Genomic DNA, 23730 nt, shown 5'->3' with positions numbered 1-23730 from the left:
GATTTCTCTGCTGAACATGATTCCAAGACCAACTCTGATCTTCTTGTACATAATCCATATTATGTCCATTCCCTGCAATATCCACATCTAAAAGCCTCTATAATGCCACTATTACACCTGCCTCCACCATGACACCCTTCAGTGTGTTCAAGGCACTCACCTTCTCCTGTGTTTTTAAGAAAAAAACTTGCTCTGCACATCACCTTTAAACTTTGCCCCTCTCACCTTAAATCTTTGCCATATAGTATTTGTTATTTCCATCCTGGGGAAAATGGTTCTGACTGTCTACCCTTTTTACGCCTCTTATAATTTTATACTAGACTAAGTGGGACCCTTTGGGTCCCATGCTCACAGGGGAGGGCTGGTCCCCCAACGCAATATTCCACTTCTCCACCATTCCAATATTGTAGCAATGTTACAAAATTTTGAGATTTTAAAAATCGTCTGCAATTTATTCCATCAGATAAAACATAAAAAGAAGTTTAATTTGACACCTAATTCACTTTCATATCTTCAATATTAAAAAAGTTATGGCCATTTTCATACTCGGAAATTAGCATCTTGTTCACTATTGCTTTTCCATTGACTTAACACATAAGCTGTGATCGAGGACAGTCAAAAGTCCATAACTTTCTTAAAAATTAAAAGAACTGAAATAAATTTTCAGTTATTATAGATTGAAGCATTCTGAAACAAATATGAAACAATCTCACTTGGATGACCTGAAATTAACGCATATAATTAGTTAGTTACCTAATTGTAACTAATTACAAAATTCAATTACTAGATCTAAACATCTATCCATTTCTTAAGGAAAGATTAACATTTTTAAATAGCCTAAGTGTCCAAATAACATTCACACAAGAATTCACAATATAACATGATTTTTAAATCTCATTGTCATGAATTGTCATGATTATTGACTTCAGGAGGTCCCATTCTGGAGAATACGCCCCAATCTCCATTTATGGGGAAAGTGTGGAGAGAGTGTCCAGCTTTAAGTTTCTGGGCACTCACATTTCAGAAGACCTCACATGGTCCACAAACACCGCCGCGCTGGTCAAGAAGGCACAGCAACGACTGTTCTTCCTGAGGACATTAAAAAAGACTGGTCTGCCCCAACAGCTGCTGACAACGTTCTACCGCTGCACCACAGAGAGCATACTAACGTATGGCATCTCTGTGTGGTATCTCAGCTGCACGGAGGCGGAGAGGAGAGCTCTTCAGCGCGTCGTCAACAGAGCGCAGAGGATCATCGGGACAGAGCTACCAGCCTTGGAGGGCATCTACCACACGCGGTGCCTCAGGAAGGCCCTCAGCATCCATAAGGACTCCTCACACCCCTGCCACGGTCTGTTTCAACTACTTCCCTCCGGCAGACGTTACAAGGCCTTCTACGCCCGAACCTCCAGACTCAGGAACAGTTTCATCCCAAGAGCTATAGCGGCTCTGAACTGGCCCTAATGAGTGCCCCCCTACCCACCCCCTTTGGACAGTCTCCCTCAGATGGTCACGTCAATCAACTCAGCTTGTTTATTTATGTATTGTATTTATTTACCTTTCTTGTACATCAGTGGAGCTGCACACTAAATCTCGTTGCACTGACGTGCAATGACAATAAAAAAAAAAGATTTAAAAAAAAAAAATATTATTATAGGCCAAATGGAAGGAATTTAATGTTTAATTCCCATAAATTAATGGCCATTTAAATCATCTTGCGAGTGGGTTTTTGTGGAATGCGATCGTTTGGAACATTGCATTTGCAGTGAATTTGAACCCCATATCGGCAGGAAAAATACTGCCAGTTTGTATGGGGCCATAATCGCTTTTTCGCCAAGGAAATTTTGATTAAAGTCATCCTAAGAAGGAAGTTTATATGTAAAATGCACGACTTACCTTACGTTTTGTCCCCTATGTGAGATACGTCCCGTTGTCGGCGTTGACGGTGTTAGAAGTCGCTTTTTTATTTTACCGCTGAAGGTAAGTTTTGTAACATACCTAAATATTGCTGGCCAGTGGGGGGGGGGGGGGTTGCTTTTTGGAGCGCTAGTATGGGTGTTGTGGGCTGAAGGGACTGGCTTCCAGAGAGCTAGTATGGGCATTGTGGGCCGAATGGATTCTTGGGCTGGCTGCTCAGTCACTCAGGCCTGGTGGGCTGGCAGCTCAGTCACTCAGGACTGGTGGGCTGGCAGCTCAGTCACTCAGGCCTGGTGGGCTGGCAGCTCAGTCACTCAGGCTTGGTGGGCTGGCTGCTCAGAAACTGCCAGAAATTCTGCCCAAAACAGGTGAGAGACTGTGAGAGAGAGAAGGGGGAGAGGGTGGAGAATCAATTTTAGATATTTTTCATCTTTTTCTGCCGATCACAGCAATGAAGGAGGAAAGTCTATCCTGGCCTGGATCTCACAGGGAGCAAATGAAAGGAGGGAGAAAAATACTGGGGTGAGGCTTATTACTTGCAGGGGGAATACTTACCGATGGGCCGGACTCCTGGGCTAGTACAGGCCTGATGGGCAGAAGGGGCTCAAAAAAATCGGAGTGAAATCTCAGTGAAAGGCACTTTTTCTGGACTTTTCCTGGCCTGGCACGCGCCTTTTGGGCCAAAATGCTCCTCCTGGGATAAAACGGGCATTTTGGGCAAAAGGGACAGGTTTCTCGGCTAATAGGGGCCTTGTGGGCCGAAATTAGTGGTTTCAGGCAGGCCAAACAACTCATTTAATTTCATTTCCAATTGCATTGCAGTTTCAAGCACAGGGCAGGCCAAGCCAAACAGCTAATTGCATTTTCACTTCACTTCCATTGTCATTGCACTTTCAAGTACAGGGCAGGCTCAAGCCAAACAGCTCAAGTTCAAGTGAGTTTATTGTCATGTGTCCCTGTATAAGACAATGAAATTCTTGCTTTGCTTCAGCACACAGAACATAGTAGGCATTTACTACAAAACAGATAAGTGTGTCCATATATGATCGCATTTTCACTTCATTTCCATTGCCATTGCACTTTCAAGCACATGGCAGGCTCAAGCCAAACAGCTGATTGCGTTTTCACTTTATTTCCATTGCCATTGCACTTTCAAGCACATGGCAGGCTCAAGCCAAACAGCTGATTGCGTTTTCACTTTATTTCCATTGTCATTGTACTTTCAAGCACAGGGCAGGCTCAAACTAAGCAGCTCATTGCATTTTCACTTCATTTCTATTGCCCTTTAAAGCACAGGGCAGGCTCAAGCCAAACGGCTCATCGCATTTTCACTACATTTCCATTGTCATTGCAATTTCAAGCACAGGGCAGGCTCACGCCAAACAGCTCATTGCATTTTCAGTTAATTTCCATTACCATTGCAGTTTCAAGCACAGGGCAGGCCAAACAACTCATTTCATTTTCATTAAGGGCTAACAAATCATTTATTCAAGTACATTGCATACTCACAGTGTTCTGTAGTTTCCCAGCTCAGACAGAGAGTCGTGACATTTCTGGGATTTATAGTCCCTCCCCCCTCCCACCGGAAGGGGAGTGGCCTTCATGGTGGTGATTGACAGGAGAGAGAATCTCAAGATTTTTTAAACACTAATAAGTCTTTTAATTTTCATCGATGGGAATAATCCTCGGGGCCTGCGCAGTGGAGGAGGACTCTGAGTAAGATGGCCAAAAAATCACAGCCATATGTGGTAGCATTTTTTTCTAAAATCAAAGCACAGTGCAAACAGGAAGTGGTGAAGATGACACTTTTAATTATATAGATATTTCTATCAGATGCAAGTATCTTTAAAATAATTCCCTAACATGTATATATCCTTTACCTCTGCAATTTATTTCTTCCCACTAAAAGTAATGATGATAAAGGGGAAAAAAAATCGTTGGAAATGGAAGAGCAAGCATTAAGAATGCCGCACCCATGTTGAGTAATCACCTTGGAACATAAATCATAGTCCCACAGACATGAGGCCACAAGGACAAAGTAATAGGACATAGCATCAATGGCTCAATTTCTTCACAACAAATGTCATTTATATTCATATTTTTTTAGTTTAACATTTTTGCTGCAATTGGTACAAACTGAAGCACCTGTGGGCAATATTGAAATATGATAAATGACTTCTCACACAAAGTTGACAGCAGTCAATTTTTGAATTGTTTGTTCTGTTCTATTTTCCTAAATGTTTGTAATGGAAGAAGCCCAGTTGTAATAAATTCCACATTTGCACATCCTAGAAACTTGGAATTATGAATATTGAACTGAATTGTAAAATAGTCTTCTGGAAAAGCCCAACTATAATTTGTATAACAGTTTTAATATAGTAATGCCTCAGGAAGCTTTGAAGACCCTAATAAGAGACACTTGATATTGAGCCATGCAAAGAGGCATTCAGCTTGACGATTGAACAAAGAGGTAGGTTGGTCTTAAAGAAGAAGAGGTTTAGGGAATTAACCCAAGGTATTTTAAAACAAACATAGAACAGTACAGCACAGGAACAGGCCCTTTAGCCCATTATGTCTCAGCTGAACCTGATTCCAAGATAAAACTCTTATCTTCCTGCATATATATATATCCCTCCATTCCCTGCATATATTCCCATGCCTATCCAATCGCCTCTATAATGTCGCTATTGTATTTGGCTCCATATGACCCAGTAAGCTGAAGGTGGCAGAATTTATATCAGAGAGTGTACCTTCTGGGCAATTTTAATTCTCGCCACTTGCATTTTTAAACCAGAATCAGAAGATTATATAGTCACGTAAACTCCTGATCTTGAGAAAATAACACTTGTCAGAGGTTCATTGCAATTACAGTGGTGGGGGGGTTCCCCAGCAAAGCAAATAATTCACAATACCAAATAAAATATCTCATCTGAAGAAAGGTCTCGACCTGAACCCAAAAGAAAGATCAGCAATGATTGAACGTTGGAGTGGACTCGATGGGCCGAATGGCCAAATTCTGCTCCTCTGACTTAAACGGATTTATGAAAAAATAACTGAATGATGATTTAGGGTGTCGTCCATATTTAATTTAAAAAATAACTTTACAAATGAAAGTTCATCATTAGAGGATGAAAGATTTGATCAATGTGTTCAATATTACGTGAGAGAATAAATTGATAAGAAATTGATCAGTTTCCAAACATAGGGTGCAGATTTGAGGTAATTAACCAATGAACTAGAGGCGGAAAGAGAAACAATTGCATGCAGGGGATTGTGATCTGAAATGCACTGCCTGAAAGGCTGGTGGAAGTCTATTCAACTGCAATGTTTGAAACAAATTGAATATATAATTTAAAAAGACAAATATTACAGAGCTGCAGGTAAGGAGCTGAGATTAATTGCATTGCTCTTTCTGAAAAAGAGAGGTAGGGATAGGGCAAATGACACCCTGTTGAACTGTGACTCTGTGATCTTTCATTTTATTGTGCAGATACATATGAATAACAACATTATACATGGCATTCACGTGCGGTGAAACTGTGAACCTAAAATGAGAAAAGGAGCACTCGATGGTGATGAGAAATGATTAAATTCTTTGCGTGGGAAATCGGCATACCACATTCCAACTTGTTTTGCATCTGACAGGCTGATTTACACTGTGTGTTTGAGTCATATCTGCTGTGATTTTACTGCTCCGGTTAAATGAGAAAGGTGAAGATCTATCATTCAGAAATGCAAGCAGCAATTTGGAACTGCTTTCAAATGTGCCCTACTCCTACCTCAGCGACAGATGGGCTGTGGAAAATGTTATTAGACTGAGTTCTGAATGCAGCTTTTGCATTAAAAATGAAATGTTCTTTTTAATTTAAATTCCATGTAACCATTACTATTTTACTCTTTTAATTCTCGCAAAGGTAGCCATATTTTGCATGGCTGATGTTTAAGTGACTGGGCTGTGCAGGATATAATCAGCTGCTCTTCCTTTCAGGCAGGGATCTCCTCATCTATTTCCCTCCATCACATCTCTCTCACCTCCCATTCCTCTCCCACTTCCTCTTTGGTTAATAGAGGCATCCTGCCCCTCGGGCTCCAATGTAAAATCTGCAGGAGCCTCCTCCTCCCTCCTGGCCACTTACACTTGGCTGTGACCCCCCCTTCAGCGTCTGCGGCACATTTTTCTCTTTGATCTTCTTGCTATTGAATGACGCCGCAACTAATACTGACGGCTTTTTGTACATTTTGAGCTGCATGCAGAATTGCTCATCTCCAGCAGGGCCAGCGACTTGCCATTAAGCTCAAAGTCCAGTTTTGACTGAATTACTGACCCAATTCACATAGATATGATTAAGAAAGAACTGCAGATGCTGGAAAAATCAAAATGACACAAAATGCTGGAGAAGCTGAGCAGGTGAGGCAGCATCTATGAAGAGAAGGAATTGGCAACGTTTCGGGTCGAGACCCATCTTCAGACTATATGAATTGTACATTTGCTCCTTGACTCCGTGCATTATGGTTTTGCCAATATGTAGTTTTGCCACTTTTGACAAATTATTAATTTCAGTAAGTAAGCAGTAAATGGCAGTCACTTTTGTGCTGCTGAATTAGAGATGACAGTAAACTTTAAAGCACACTCATCAAGACATGGATCATTGAACATGGTACCAGCTCTCATTGTTCTCTTTTGAGCACATATCTCATTGTTATTTTAATAATAATAATAGGTTTGGTTACCTTGTATAATTTATTATGTTTTTGTTTATTGTATATTTAAGGTTGTGTAGTGGAATTAATGTGCCTGTAAAGCGGCAACATGTAAGAACTTCGTTCTGGTCTGAGTGCACATTATAACTAAACTCTCTTGACTAATAATAGGCATCTATGAGTGATATAAACTGCAGTGTATTTGGTGCTGTTACTGACTGTGCAAAATAGAGATCGACACAAGCAAAAGCATGCCACATGTTTCACACAGTTCTGAAAGGTACATTGAAACGCATCATTCATAAATAGACCGAAGCAATTATTATGATGCTTAGATCCTTAATTTTCAACCATTTCAACACCAGTCACAACAAATATTTAAAAAATATTTATTTCCAATTTATTTTACACTTCAAAATGTAACTGTTATGTTTTTAGAAAATAATATTTGTGCCCGTTATAATCCCAATGAGAAGACCTATCCAGTCATTCTCTTACTGAGGAGATCAGCATTACTGCATTACAATAAATCAACAAAATGAAAAATTAAAATGAGACATCCCATCACGTGAGTTGTCAAAATGTTTCCAATGGCCACAGAGGGAATGCACAAACTCCATACAAACAGCTTCTGTAGTCAGGATGGAACCCAGGTTTGTGGTTTTGTAAGGCAGCAATCCTACCACTGCGCCATTGTGCTGCCCTAAAGTAAGACCCTGCATTACAATCAACCAATAAAATGAAAAATTGAAATGAGAAATCCCATCCTGAGTCATCAGTATTTTTTCAATGTAAATGGTTGTCCTCGCCCAAGTGTCAAATATTTAATCATAAATGTGCTTCTTCGCTGTATAAATACACCAGCTCGATGATGGTTTCTGGGCTTTGTCCAATGGCTCCCTCTGCTTTGGACTTAATGCTCTGCTTTTGCTGATCTATATTTGTCATGGTGAAATGGAAAACATTAGATTGCAAATAAAGGGGAAATATTACTGTTGGTACCTTTAGACCTAAGAGATACAGCATGAAAACAGGCCTTTCCACCCACAGAGTCTGCGCCGGCCAGTGATCACCACGGTACACTAGCACAATCCTACGCACTAGGGACAATTTACAATTTTACCAAAGCCAATTAATCTACAAACCTGTATGTTTTTGGAGTGTGGGTGGAAATCGGAGCACCCAGCCAAAACCCACTCAGTCACAGGGAGAACGTACAAACTCTGTATAGACATCACCCGTAGTTGGGATCAAACCCAGGTCTCTGGCGCTGTAAGGCAGCCACATTACCACTGTGCCAATGTGCCACCCCTGTGGCAGAATATTACCATGTGGCAGAAATAATGTTCTAAGTTCTCCCTTTTTTTGTGGATTTACAGAATATTTCAGGAATGATGGAGATTTTTACTTTCTGTGATATATAACGTGAATGAACTTCAATTTTTATAGCAGGTTAAGGAGGTTTTACTTGATTGAAAAGAAAAGTACATTAACCCTTAAAATGTGTAGGAAGGAACTACGATGCTGGCTCACACTAAAGATAGACATACAATGTTAGTGTAACTCAGCGGGTCAGGTTGCATCTCTGGAAAAAAGGAATAGGTGATGATTTGAGTCGATGTCCTTCTTATAAGACAGGGTCTGAAATGGATTTCGACCTGAAACATCACCTATTTCTTTTATCCAGAGATGTTGCCTGACCTGCTGAGTTACCTCAGCATTTTATGTCAGCCTTTAGAATGTGCTCTTTCTGCAATTCTGTACATATTTCATGAATGATATTTGTTGACGTGACATATTTCATGAATGATATTTGTTGACGTGAATGCAAAAATAAATCTTTACAATGATGACGACAGAAGTGGGCACGTAGGCTTCGTCACTAATGCACCTTCTTAATACCATATTCCGACTCTCGCTCCATACCCTCCAGAATCTCTTGTGTCCAGAAATCTAAATCTATAATTAAATATACTCAGTGACTTGGCTTCCACTGTCTTCTGTGGTGGAGAATTTCACAGGTTCACCCTACTCTACTTGAAAATATATATCTTCATGTTGGTACTAAATGCCTTATCCCCTCTCATGAGATTCTGGAACCACAAGCCAACAGAAACACCATTGTCATGTCAAAATGTTGATACAAAGAACTGCAGATGCTGGTTTACAAAGAAAGACGCAAAGTGCAGGAGTAACTTAGCAGGTCAGGCAGCATCTCTGGAGAACATGGATGGGTGACATTTTGGGTTGGGACACTTCCTTCTGACTCAAAATATTGTATGTTTCAATGAGATTGCCTCTTATTTGTCTAAATCCTGTTGAACACAGGTCTTGTCGGCCCAGCTTATCCTGATATGGTAGTCATGCTTGGCTTGTTACATACTGCTGTATCTTTGCTGCATTCCTTCAATGGCAGCTGTAGCCAATGCAGATCAAAATGACACACAATACTTCATGGTTCATTCAGCAAGGCTGCATAATATTGGCACTTTTATTCCATCTCATTTTAATGGCCTAAGTGGTAAAACACAGTTTAAATACTAAAATATGTAATTCTGGCAATTGATCAAGCAGTGTGAGGGGAATTAATTGATTATTCACAGTTGATGCTGACTCATCATTTCATTTTTGACTCTGTATCCATTAATGTTAATTCAGTTTCATTGCCCTGTTAAGCATAAATAACAATTTGATCCAGTAACCTTTATTGCAGGACAGACTTTCCATGGCTGCAGATTCTGGCAAATATCGGGCCCATTTTGAAGGATATAGAAACATAGAAACATAGAAAATAGGTGCAGGAGAAGGTCACTTGGCCCTTCGAGTATGCACCGCCATTCATTGTGATCATGGCTGATCATTCGCAATCAGTAACCTGTGCCTGCCTTCTCCCCATATCCCTTAATTCCGCTGGCCCCTAGAGCTCTATCTAACTCTCTTTTAAATTCATTCAGTGAATTGGCCTCTACTGCCTTCTGTGGCAGAGAATTCCACAAATTCACAACTCTGGGTGATATCTCCTCCGAATTTCTGCATATCCAAAGCACGCAATGTTATGTGAACCTCTGTATTTTGGCTGTGTTTAAAAATCAATTTTTAATTTAAGTTTTACCTTAAATAAAATTATTTTATATATTTAGAAGTGATGACTTGGTAATGTTTGATTAATATAGCCCACATGTGTTTAATAATGAGGGATAAGCATTTTTAATAGGTGACAATTCTTCCAATCAAAGGAAATTAATTTGAAATTGTTTACTTTTGTTTTTGTTGAATGCTGAATAAATTGAGACAAAAAATGATGCAGGTTAAAATATTGCATTCCCAGCCGTAGTGGAAACGATTGACTCATTCCACAGTCAACCAAACCCCGTGACACAAAATGTTGGTTTAACTCAACAGGACAGGTGGCATCTCTGGAGAGAAGGGATGGGTGATGTTTCGGGTCGAGACCCTTCCCCCTGTGACTGCAGTGATCATTTTGACGCAGTTTTCCCCCTTCAGAAATTAGTCTGCTTTTATTGGGATATCTAACAGTGGTTTCTGTCTGATGTTGATTCCTTTGCTCTCCAAATCGACTGATTTCAAATATAACGAATCTTCAGTAAGGTGTAGAGAAACCTGTTTGTATAAATCAAACACCATCTGTGCTGCAACAGACAGCTTGCTTTCTTAGTGGAAATTCATTGATGCTGAATTGGGGGGTGGGAGGGAATGGATGTGGGAAGGTGCCAAATGGATTGACAGTGTCAAACTGTTGAGTATATTGTTATGTGCAGAAGCGAGGTGAGGTATAGGCACAATAAAAAGCATTGCTTGCTGCACCATGACGGAAGTGTAGATTTGGACAACACCCAAAAACAAAATGTATATGTATTTTACATATTGGCAGTAAAGAGGTAGAAAAAAATATGCAAAAAGGGACATTAGTGCAAAACACAATTAGAAAATAAATATGTCCACAATAGTGCTTGAGGTGATCTGTGGTGTCTCATTGTCGAGATAGAGTTAAGATTATGTGGATTGATTCAAAAAGAGTTGCAGGAAAATAGCTGGCACTGAATCAGGTGATGTGCAATTTCAGGCTTCTGTACCTCCTTGATGGTTGAGTTGAGTTTGAATTTAGTTTATTGTCAAGTGCACTGAGGAAGAGTGAAAAGCCGAAAATGTTTGTGCTGAATATAATGCCATTAAACTGATCTAATCTGCCTGCACATGATCCATATCTTTCTATGCCCTGCATTTCCATGTGCCTATGAGAAAGCCTCTTCTCGGCCACTATCGTATCTGTCTCCACATTCATCCCTAGCAATGTGTTCCAGGCGCCCACTGTTCTCTGTATAAAAAAACCTAGTTCAGTTTATTGTCACGTGTACCGAGGTACAGTGAAAAGCTTTTATGTGTTAACCAGTCAGCGGAAAGACAATACATGATTACAATCGTGCCGTCCACAGTGCACAAATACATGATCAAGGGAATAGCATGAATAATGTTTTGTGCAAAATAAATTCCAGTAAAGTCTGATAGTCCAAGAGTCTCCAATAATGGTAAGATGAGGATATGGCCCAGATGGTGGGAATCCTTGATGGTTGATGCCACCTTCTTTACGAGGCAGCTCATGTAGATGGTTTTTAAATGACTTACGACTATGTTATAGAGAGCATTTGCAAAATGGTATGACTTATTTCCACATAGCATTTGCAAAAACCACTTCAAGCAATTATGTAACTTTGAATGGCACAACTTAAAATTTGCATTAAAAATTTCATCAGTTCTGCCATTTTTGATTGAATGTCAACTAAAATACCCAGGTAGTCTCGAGAAATCTCAGGCACTGTCTGGTAAACCTGAAGGTTTTTCTAAAAATGGACAATGTGAATGAGAACAAAGTATCTTAAAGTAGAGTTTGCATATCTGAAGAAGATATGGTTTCAGTTTATGTATAGGAAGGAACTGCAGATGCTGGTTTAAATCGAAGATAGACACGAAATGCTGGAGTAACTCAGTGGAACAGTTTAGTTTAATGTTATGTAGTTTATCGGTGCGATTTCAGTCTTCTGTACCTCCTGCCTGATGGTTGAGTTTGTTGTTACGTGTTCCGAGGTACAGTGAAAAGCTTTTGTTGTGTGCCAACCAGTCAGCAGAAAGACAATACATGATTGCAATCAATTCATTTACATTGTATAGATACATGATAAGGGAATAACGTTTAGTGCAAGGTAAAGCTTGCAAATTTCGATCAAGGATAGCCCGAGGGTCACCAAAGAGGTAAATAGCAGTTGCACACTTCTCTCTGGTTGTGGCAAGATGATTTTGCAGATAAGACATACAATTTAAGGGAATATATGCATGGGAAGTGTGAACACATTGAAAGTGTCCTTCAGGTTGTCTCTGTGTACTTATGCCATGTGTTCTTTGTAAATATATAATTAATTGCAAAACATTCAAAGGGAATCTCTTTCCTTCCCATGATGCTTCATGCCAGTTGTTTATCAATATTCGGCTGGTGTTACATTCTTGAATCCTAAAGCTGTTTATGTTGGCAAGCTAAGGTGTAGGTTCGTTTCTCAAATTATCAAGTCTTTTCTTCAGTGTTCTATTACAAAGTAAAAAGAAAGGTCAACCATTTTGAAAATCAGAGGACCAGGCACCACAGCCATTCTGACACGATTTCATCACTGAACCAACAATTTAAAAAAGGATTTTGAATCAAGACTCCTTTTTCAAGTGAGCTGCATGATTTAAGTGACTTCCGATAGTAAAGGGAAAAATAACTTTCAACATCAATTGTAATGAAAATATAGCTAGACTGTTCGATGTTGTTAAAATAAAGGCTTTTAAAAAAATAAGTCATGCACACAGGCGCAGCAATAGAGCTGCTGTCATATGCGCCAAAGACCTGGGTTCGATCCTGACCTCGGGTGCCGTCTGTACGGTTTGTATCTTCTCCCTGTGACCGCGTGGGTTTTCTCCGGGTGCTCTGGTTTCTCCCACATCTTGAAGACGCGCAGTTTTGAAGTTTACTTTGCTTCTATAATTTGTTGCGAGTATGTCGGGTAGAACCAGTGTATGGTTGATCGCAGGTCGGCACAGACTCGGTGGGCTGAAGGGCCTGTTTCCATGCTGTATCTCTAAACTAAACTACAAACTAAACTAAGGTACACAAAATTGCTGGGGAAACTCAGCGGGTGCAGCAGCATCTATGGAGCGAAGGAAATAGGCGACGTTTCGGGCCGAAACCCTTCTTCAGATACCTTCGATATTCCAGCATCTGCAGTTCCCTTTTGAATACAAACTAAACTAAACCAGGTACACAATTTAATTGAATGAGCTAGTCATTTTTACCTCTGAGTACAGTCTCATCCAAGATGTGTGGAAGGAACTGCAGATGCTGCTTTATACTGAAGATAGACACAATGCTGGCGTAACTCAGTGGATCGCTGAATCTCGAGATGAGGAATAGTTGATATTTCAGATCAGAACCCTTCTTCAGACTCTGAAGAAGGGTTCCAATGTGAAAGGTTACCTATTTCTTTTCTCCAGAGATGCTGCCTGTCCCGTTGAGTTACTCATGAGCATTTTGTGTCTAACTTCATCGATGCTGTATTTTCCTTAAGTCCTGAATATTTTTCTGCTCAACAAAACTCGTTGGAGTTGAAACAAAAAAAAACAAGTCTGTTGACCAATCTTGCAAAGCACCCATGGAGGAAACCATCAGTTGGGTCAGATAAATATATTAAAGTATTTTGAGTATATTTTTAAATACATTGAAATTGTGAGGTTGATGATATAACTTTCCATAAATTGAAAGTAATTTTGTGCAATTTTGTCTCAAGATGATTTGTGTTGAAATGGTAGCTGGAGTGGTTGACCTGTCACTTCGAATCATAATTGTTTTACACAGAGACCAAGTTTGCTTTCTTGTGGTTTCATTTGAGGAGAAAGTTGCCAGGAATAAAGTTGAATATTTCTCCAACAGGCTGAACAGACCCAGAGGCATAATATTCGCATCATCTCTGCACTCAGCTATCAAATCGTGCTGCTGTTCACCCTAAATAAATAATTTGTGTTTATCCATGAAGTAAGATCAGAAAAAAAGGAAAGACAAGTCAACTGTTCCATTATGCTTTCAGACTGAGATGGCCTGAGGGAAATGGAGTATTGCATTTTTATTAATAGCTACAACACACATAACTGAATTTAAAATATGACTTTATCCCAGATACAGAAAGCAGAGAGATAGTCCTTGAAGATATTTTGTTATTGCATCTAATGCCATATGATGATGTTGCCAGATTCTTTCCAGATGCTCAGTGATGCAGATCGATAATTATCATGAATAATTGTTGCATTGATGCTGCACTTTGTCTTCTCCCTTTGCTTTATATATGTCGCTAGAAACTACTGAACTCCTCTCCCACTGTCCACATGAAGTCAATTGTTGCGACATGAAATTACCTCAAAATTTCCTTTCTTTCGACATCTCTTTTGCCTTCAGCACAACAGTTTGTGATCTGATGAAGCAGGCATCTTGGGCTTGAAGGTTGAATAATTGACCATTTAGACTTGTAAGCTGGGATGACTGACTTTAAACAGTATAGTTTTGATTTGAACGACTTGTACAGCTGTTTGCCAAAATATTTGTAATGTTTTGAACAAATATCCTCCTTCATACATTGGAAAGGCCTGTGATTTCTCTGGGCAATACCAGCATTTCTCAGCAGAATTAACAGTAAATTCCAAAAGCACTGTGCAAGTTGAGTTGTCCAGAGCAACTCAACAGTCCAGCAACAGAGATCCCCCAATGATTATGTTGATGAAGGTGCCTTCAGGTAATGGCCAAGGGCTATGGGGAGAAGGCAGGAGAATGGGGTTAGGAGGGAGAGATAGATAAGCCATGATGAAATGAAGGAGTAGACTTGATGGGCCAAATTGCCTAATTCTGCTCCTATCACATGACCTTATGATCTTAATACCAAGACCAATCAATTCAATGAGAAATCTAAGGTTTCGGGGAAGAAATGCATGAATAACTCTATCCTGTAATTATTTGTGGTTTGGTTAATAATTTTAATTATTTTAGTGGTTTCTTGTGACTTCAGTTGATATACATTTTATTTCTAAAAATAGTAGTTTTGAATTCTATTTTAATGTTGCAATGCCACACATAGACAACTTGCACTATTTCGACAGCCAGGAAAGCTGGCACTTCATCAAAGGTTAGTGAGGTTTGCTTTGGTTTATTCATGTGCCCCTATTAAAGCCCCTATTGAGACAGTCAAGGTTTTGCTGCTAATTGACCCTAGGGCAGTTCTGCCATTGTGGTTTACCAATATGGATGAGCTACAAGTTAGAGTGTTTGTTACTATTTCTCCTACAGAGAAAAGAGCATTGTGAAATAGTATAGTTCTGATAATAATTGATTTTTATTTGAAAAAAGAATGCCAATTCAGAATTTTAAACAAAATATTTTAATTTTAGACAATTTGGTTACGTGCCAAAGTATTTCAACATTGGATATGTTTAATTGGCAGTGATTGAATGAACCTCATTCATGAATCCGATGGGAGATAGCTTAATAGGTTATGAATGGAAAATGTTTGCGCAGGTTGGTAGGAGGTTTATTATATTTAGAGTCATAGTGCCTTACAGAGTGGAAACAGGCCATTCAGCCCAACTTACCCACACTGGACAACATGTCCCATCCACACTAGTCCCACCTGCTTGTGTTTCATGCCATGTACGTTTGAATCCAAATCATTGATGTAAATGACAAATAGCAATGTGGCGAGGACCGAACTTGTCCACCACTTGGCACACCACTTGTCACAGGCCTCCAGTCTGAAAAGCAACCTTCCACTATCACCCTCTGCTTCCTTCCATGAGGCCAATTTTCTATCCTTTTTATTTCTATTTCTGCCCATTAAATTTTCAAAGGGGATAATGTTGCAAAAACTGAATTAGGTTGATCCCAGTGTAAAAACTGCAGATATTTAATTTCAAAATTAGTGCACTGCATTTGGGTTAATTATTTTTTGTTTCATAATTCCATTATTTCTGTTCAGATATTAACAATCATCTTTTACCTGCTCTATGAATGTTTCCATTGTGGCCATCCAGTCCCAAGTCTCCATAGCCAGAGCAATGCACATTTCTCACATACACTCATCAAATGGATGCTGCAAAAACTAGTGCAACGAGTTAACACTTCAAACTTGTGGGCTTTTTCCTCTCCTGCTATAATTTATTTGCTTCTTTGAATACTTTGTATTCTCAAAGTATGACAACAGAGGCACACTGTCTTGTTTTTATTAGACAGTATTTTATTTTTTTTGTCCAGCACTGATATCTCTCCAACTATTGTGTGTTCAGGGACACTACTAAATGTGAGACTGTATAATAAGCCTGCTGAAAGCATAGCCTCTATATAATATTTAAGAAAGAACTACAGGTGCTGAAAAAATCGAAGGTAGACAAATAAGATGGAGAAACTCAGCGGGTGAGTTTCTTCAGCTTCTATATAATATGTTATTTTTTCCCACTTTAGCAGCAAGTAATTGTTGTTTTATTCAGCTCGGGTGAACATGTGAATGAATCTTGTAAGAAAGTATCTTGACCAGAAATTCATCCTTCACTTTGAATTTAAAGCTTTTCTTTTAAATTTTGTAGCAAACTAAACCAGACTGATTCCTGGGATGTCAGGACTTTCATATGAAGAAAGACTGGATAGACTCAGCTTGTACTCGCTAGAATTTAGAAGATTGAGGGGGGATCATAGAAACTTACAAAATTCTTAAGGGGTTGGACAGGCTAGATGCAGGAAGATTGTTCCTGAAGTTGGGGAAGTCCAGAACAAGGGGTCACAGTTTAAGGATAAGGGGAAGTCTTTTAGGACCGAGATCGGGTCGAGACCTTTCTCCAGAGATGCTGCCTGGCCCGCCGAGCCATTGCATCACCTCGTGTGTATCCCCGCTGATGAACGCCGCTCGGCCTCCACTGGCACCGAGATGGCGAACTGACAGCCACTGAACAAGGAGAGAGGAGCAGCCGACAGTCCCCGGCCCCCCTGGGAGCCGGAGCAGAGCCGAGCCGGCACCCCGCCAGCCCAGGGCTACCCCAGACACCTCCAACAGCCCCCGGCAGGGACGGGACTCCAGGCGATGGAGACAGCCCAGCAACAACTCAACAGCACCCGCAGCGCCGGAGATCCGGGCCAGACCCCGACCATGGATGAAACGCAACACAGCAGCACAGCTACCGAGAATGTTTATAGCGAGTGACCTATGACCTGGGCACGTGCAGTCGGAATACTGAACTCGCTTATAGCTTTTATCCGATATTAGAGCTTTTAAGAACGTATTGTGATTGGTGATAATGGATTGGAGAGTCCGCAAGATTTCAAATGGTCAATGCCTGCATAAAAATTGACTTTTCATAGCAGAATTTTAGAGCAGAATTTTTGTTACGGTAACTGGGACTCAGAAATTCATGTTATGGGAGCAGAATTAGGCCATTTGGCCCGTCAAGTCATTCAATCATGGCTGCTCTATCTTTCCCTCTCAACCTCATTCTCCCACCTTCTCTCCATAACCCCAGACACCCATTCTAACCCAAGAATCTATCAATTTCTGCATTAAAATTATTCAGTGGCATGACCTCTACAGACTAAAGAAATTCCTCCTCATCTCCTTTGCTGTGCTGCTCTCCCTGTGCACGTAAATAAAATGTGTCTGGGAAATGAATTCAAGTTGTTGAGTCCAGTTGATCAGTGACAAGAAGAACTGCACACGGTGCTCCAGCTGCAGCCCCAACCTATATTTTAAATAGTCGTGTCATTCCTGGTATTGTCATGCAAACATATTCCATGCCCTGGCGAATGAAGATAATTATCCTTTATTAACTGCCCTAACCTTCTGCACTGCCACATTAATGGACCCTTAGACTTGCATACCAAGGTCCTGTTCTTCCTCAATTCTCCCTATCATCATTCAACCTCTTGTAATGCATTGCAAATGATGATGATGCCAGTTGAAAAGAAGGTGGTAAAGATATCTAAAGAGAACATAGAAATAGTAGAAAAAAATGAACTTTTTTTTCCTCTCATATGCAGTTTCAGGTTTTATTTGTCTCGTCCTCTTGACGTAACATGACCACTCCTTTTCGACCAGCACCCCTTGGTCATTACACAATCACCATCCTCTTTGCCCTTCCTGTTCTTCTCACAGCCCTTAACAAGAGTTTAAAACCTGCTTCATTGCCCATTATTCCCAGCTCTGATGCGGGGTCAGTGACCGAGCCAAAGAGCAGAAAACAAGGGAAGAGATATCACTTCATGGAGCCACAAGGGCGCCTGGTATAATGATAGTTTTATGAACACTACCAAAATAATGTTAATTAACGCATGTTTTGTCGCTGAGAATGACAGAACAGTGTTTGCATTGTTCTTGTTTTGTTTTTATATATATATCGTATATAGAAAATAAAAAAACACTTGCAAAAGGCTTCAACTCTGGTGCATCTTTCAATTATTTTGTCACCAAGTACAGCTTCAAAAACACATAATCATAAAATGTACACTTCAATATTGTTATTTCAAAATACTGTCTTTCAGGGTACAAATGTATAGCTGAGGGCAAACAAACGAACGGATGAAAGATAATATTTTGCGCAATTTATTTTGATGCCGTGTTGGCATTTTCATTGGCAATTTTCCCTGACTGGCCATCGGGACAGGTGATGATAATGATAATTTTCTCCGGAGATGCTGCTTGACACGCTGAGTTACTCCAGCATTTTGTGTCTATTTTTGGTGGTTATTATGTCAGCTTCATTTTCTTTGTTGACTCTTCCACCCTTCTGACTCATATGGTTTCCACTTCCTCAGTACTGAATTAGTACTGTAGGTCATAAGTGATAGGAGTAGAGTTAGGTCATTTGGCCCATAAAGTCTACTCCACCATTTAATCATGGCTGATCTATCTCTCTCCTAACTCTATTCTCCTGCCTTCTCTATGTAACCTCTGACACCTGTACTAATCAAGAAGCTATCAATCTCTGCCTTAAAAATATCCACTGACTTGGCCTCCACAGCCTTCTGTGGCAAAGAATTCCACAGGTTCTCCACCGTCTGACTAAAGTCTGATTCAAGTGTGTGGTTGTTATGTAGCATGAATAATATTTTAAATATTTATATGAAAATATATTTATCAGTGATTACAACAGATGATTGGGAAATGTAATTTAAGCCATAGATTTATTTGATTGTTTGATGTTTGTTTGATTTTTTTTCATTAGTTTTATAAAATAGGAAATTAATAATTCATAAAGTATTCGTAAATATCTCTGGTATCAAAGAAAAATCTAATGCATGGTAACAATGCTCATCATAATGGAAGCTGAGTATATTAACATCCTCTGCGTTGCTAACTCTCCACCAGAAGAGTTGACATTGTGTATCCTGACAGCTGATGTAAAATCTTGCACTATGTTTCTCTCAGTGACAGCTGGTATCCCAGCTTGTCTTGTACTCCTGTCAACCCGTGCCTTGTGTGGCACTGCATCCTTTTATCTGAGAGCCCATGTTCCATTTTGTACTTAATTCCCCTGCCGACTGTGGCTTTTATAACCTACAAGACTGCACCAACCTACTTAAAGCTTAAAAATCAATGTTAAAAGTGTCATAAATCACCAGCAGCACTGCGGAAGTTGCTGAGGATTTTGAAAAATGTCCACATTAGGTTTTGAACCTGAACAGCATTTTGACATATCCGAGATGAAATTTCACTACTAAATCTTTGCCGGCTGATTTCAGTTGCTTTTCTTCTGAACTCTGCCTGTTCTTTCTTTTTTTTGATGTTACTAGGAACTGAGGAACTCACACAAGGGAGTTCAGCTCATCAGTTCTTGAACGAAGTGCCCTTCTGACTTTCTCCGACGTTTGATTCTTAGTCCGATGAACTTTTCTTCATCATTATATGTCCAATTCTCTTCTGAAAGTAGACAGAAGAGACTGCAGATGCTGGAATCTTGAATAAAACACCGTGCCAGAGGAACTCAGCAGGCCAGGCAGTATCTGTGGATGGAATGGACAGGCGACATTTTGGGTCAAGTCCCTTCCTTAGACTGATGGAGCAGTGGAGAAGAGAGAAGAGATGGAGCAAAGCCTGGCAAGTGATAGATAGATATAGATATGCCTTTATTGATAGATAGATAGTTGGATAAAGGTGAGGGGGAGGGGTTACTGGCAGATGGGTGGAGGTAAGAGGTGGAGTTCAGACAAAAGGAAAGGAGGAATGAATTGTTAAGCTGGGTGGGGTGTATAAGAGTAGAAAGGGACTTGAAAAAGAGGGGGGGATAAAAGGAAAAAGGAGATGGGAATGGTGGGAGATGGTGGGAGATGGCGGGGGGCGGGGGGGGGGGGGGGGGTTCAGGGTGACAATGGAGGTGGGAAATACAATACGATAGAACTTTATTTATCCCAGGAGGGAAATTAATTTGCCAACAGTCATAAAAAGACCCACAAAATACATGAAACATGGAACAAATGGTGGGAGAAATATGTGCGTAGTGGGGTATTACTTGAAATTGGGGAATTCAATGTACATATTGTTGGGTTGTCAGCTGCCCAAGTAAAATATGAGGTGCTATTCCTCCAGTTTGCAGTGGCCTCACTCTGACAATGGAGGAGGCCAAGGACAGAAAGGTTGGATAGGTAATCAGAATGTAATGTAATCATTACAATGGTAATGACAAAGAGCTCCAGCTGACCTTGGGGGACAGGGTGTATGTGTTCAATGAAACTGTCGTCTCTTCTACACTCTCTCCTCTTTTGAACATTATTGCTGATTCTGCCATTATTACATCTTTCAATGTGGTGCATTCTAAATCATAAGAACCGGTTGTGTAAAGAAAAAATCATCTTTGCTCTGTTATTTCCTTTTCCAATTATCAATTTGTTAACTGTACAAACTGTAAGACATTTAATAAGCACTTAACATTTTCTGCAATCAATTGAGATTTTCAAGCATAGGTAGAGAATATTACACAATTAAGGCATTCACACTGTAAGAAGGAATGCAAAATTCTTATTGAAGTTTGCAAAATAGATGGTTCATTGAATGTTTTGCATGGTGCCATTGAAATAGCAAATAATTAGCACCATTTGTCTGATATAGGCCTTGCATATGATCAGACGGCACAGTGGTGCAGCAGTTGCTGCCTGAGACTCAGGTTAAATTTTGACAATAGGTGCAGTCCGTACGGAATTTGAACGTTCTCCCTGCGATGACTGGCATAGGTTTTCTCCGGGTGCTCTGCTTTCCTACCGCACTCCAACGATGTACAGGTTTGTAGGTTAATTGGCTTGGTAAAATTGTAAATTGTCCCTTGTGTGTGCATGATAGTGTTAGTGTGCAGTGATCGCTGGTCAGCACGGTTTCCGCGCTGTATCTCTCAACTAAACTAAAATCAGCAAGTACATTGTAAATGGAGTGTCGGAGATGGAGCTCTGCACATTAAAATGGGATAAATGCAAAGAATGCAATAAGCAAAATTCATCGCAGCATTCACCAAGGCAGCCATTTTTATTAAATTATTCATTCTTCAAGGCTGCCTTCGCTGGCAAGGTCAGCATTTATTGCAAATCCTTATTTAGGAGTAAACAAATAATGATCAAGGAACTGTTCATCCTGGCAAGGGATCAGCAATAAAAAGCACAGAAAATATATATTTTGGTTGCTACAGGGTTCCATTAGGATGCACGTGCTAAAAGTAAATCTGATGATGCACTTGTAAAAGTCTTGGCTGTGGGGATTTATTTTCCACAGATAAATTATTTTGTTCATTGCTCTCTGCAGCACAACGAGATCTGGTCACCTTCACAAGTGAAACATAAAGTTAGCATGCAAGTGGTTCATAAATTCAAAAGTCATGGGAGCAGAATTAGCCCTATAAGTATGAAAGAAAAATTAATATTGGCATTTTATTGCAGAAAGGATGGAGTCCAAAAAATATGATGCCTTGCTAAGATGTTTTGGTGAAATGATTTGTGGAATATTGTGTGGTGATTTTTTGTATTATTTAAAGGGGGATATGCTTGTATAGAAGCCAGTTCAGGGATGTTCCCAGTATTGGTGCAGAATCCCAGTATTTTGTTCTGGACGGCACAGTGGGCCAGTGGTAGAGTTACAACCTTAAAGCGCCAGAGACTGTTGTTCGATCCTCACTACGGGTGCTATTTGTACAGAGTTTGCACATCTCCCTGTGACCTGTGTAGGTTTTCTCCCGGTTCTCCGGTTTTCTCCCGCATTCCAAAGACCTACAGGTTTGGAGGCTAATTGGCTTGGTAAGATTGTAAATTGTCCCTAGAGAGATAATGATGGGGATAGTGCATGGGGTTCATGGTCAGTGCAAACTCTGTGCGCCAAAGGGCCTGTTTCCATGCTGTAACCCCAAACTAAACTAAACCAAATATTGAATCCTGGGATGAAGAGGTTATGTTTTAACAAAGGATTAAGCAAAGTGGTTCTTCCCACATTGGAAATCCAAAGAATGAGAGGTGGTCTAATATAAATGTGGAAATTACAGGTCAGTTAACGTGACACCAGTAGTTAATATGTTGGCATCTATTATTGAGGAAGTAGGAAGCAGGATTAATAGAAAATTATTACAGAATCAACGTAGATTTCGAAAAGTTTACAATTCAGTTTGCGGGTTCATTTGAGACCATAGCTGACACAATGCATAAGGGAGAACTTGAGAATTTGGTGGATTTGTAGTTTCCGACAGCATAAGGTGGCACACAATAGGTTATTAAATAAAATTAATAATAATAATAATACATTTTATTTATGGGCGCCTTTCAAGAGTCTCAAGGACACCTTACAAAAATTGAGCATGTATAGGAAAAACATGTAAGGGGAATTAAATAAATAGTAGAGACATGACTAGTACACAAAGTAAAGACAGAATTCAATACAAAACACAGCATGAGGCAATTAATGCACAGATGAAAAGGGACGGGGACGTGGGGCTAAGGATAGGCAGAGGTGAAGAGATGGGTCTTGAGGCGGGACTGGAAGATGGGGAGGGACACGGAATTGCGGATCAGTTGGGGGAGGGAGTTCCAGAGCCTGGGGGCTGCCCTGGAGAAGGCTCTGTCCCCAAAACTGCGGAGGTTGGACTTGTGGATGGAGAGGAGACCGGCTGATGTGGATCTGAGGGACCGTGAGGGTTGGTAGGGGGAGAGGAGGTCAATGAGATATGTGGGGGCCAGATGGTGGAGGGCTTTGTAGGTGAGGACCAGGATTTTGTAGGTGATCCGGTGGGAGACGGGAAGCCAGTGAAGTTTTTTGAGGACTGGAGTGATGTGATGCCAGGATTTGGTGTGGGTGATGAGTCGGGCGGCTGCGTTCTGGACCAGTTGGAGTCGGTTGATGTAGGTGGAGCTGATGCCAAGGAGAAGTGAGTTGCAATAGTCCAGTCGGGAGGAGATGAAGGCATGGATGAGTCTTTCAGCAGCAGGCGGTGTGAGAGAGGGTCTGAGTTTGGCGATGTTGCGGAGATGAAAGAAGGAGGTTTTAATGACATGGCGGATGTGAGGCTCAAGGGAGAGGGTGGAATCAAAGATCAATTAGAACAAATGGGTGTCAGATCTTTGCCTTGATCCAAAAGCAATAAATGCAGATAGACACAAAAAGCTGGAGTAACTCAACAGGACAGGCAGCATCTCAATAGACAATAGGTGCAGGAGCAGGCCATTTGGCCCTTCGAGCCAGCACAGCATAGAGAAAGAATGGGTGGCATTTTGGGTCGAAACCCTCAGCAGTCTGAAGAAGGGTATCGATCTGAAACGCCACCCATTCTTTCTCTACAGGGATGCTGCTTGTCCCGCTGAGTTATTCCAGCATTTTGTGTCTATCTTCCGTTTAAACCAACTTCTGTGTTCCTTCGTACACAGCAATAAATGCAGACTTAACACCACAGAATACAAACGTTCTGTGTTTTATTCTGCCATTTTGTTATTTCCCCCAAGATGTGCTACGTTTTTATATTTTGTTATTTTGGGGCTTTTTTGTGTCCTCTATGTGACTAAGTGATGCATGTGACACAAAG

At 40.4% G+C, this 23730-nt stretch overlaps 1 protein-coding gene and 1 long non-coding RNA gene across 2 annotated transcripts in view; one reads left to right on the top strand and one right to left on the bottom strand.

Annotated features, from left to right (window-relative positions):
* Positions 1 to 23730, top strand: part of LOC116980693 (limbic system associated membrane protein) — a 1768528-nt gene that overhangs the window by 701811 nt on the left and 1042987 nt on the right. The window lies entirely within an intron of this gene.
* LOC116980698 lies at positions 1277 to 17963 on the bottom strand. Its single transcript, XR_004414043.1, has 3 exons — positions 17931 to 17963; positions 15825 to 15832; positions 1277 to 1286 (listed from the first exon to the last, which is right to left on the bottom strand). It is a non-coding gene; the product is annotated as an uncharacterized LOC116980698 (long non-coding RNA).

The sequence above is a fragment of the Amblyraja radiata genome, chromosome 14 (genome assembly GCF_010909765.2).
Source record: "Amblyraja radiata isolate CabotCenter1 chromosome 14, sAmbRad1.1.pri, whole genome shotgun sequence".
Lineage (NCBI taxonomy): Eukaryota > Metazoa > Chordata > Chondrichthyes > Rajiformes > Rajidae > Amblyraja > Amblyraja radiata.
Note: the sequence above shows the minus strand (reverse complement) of the source record. Positions and strands in the feature narration are given on the sequence as shown.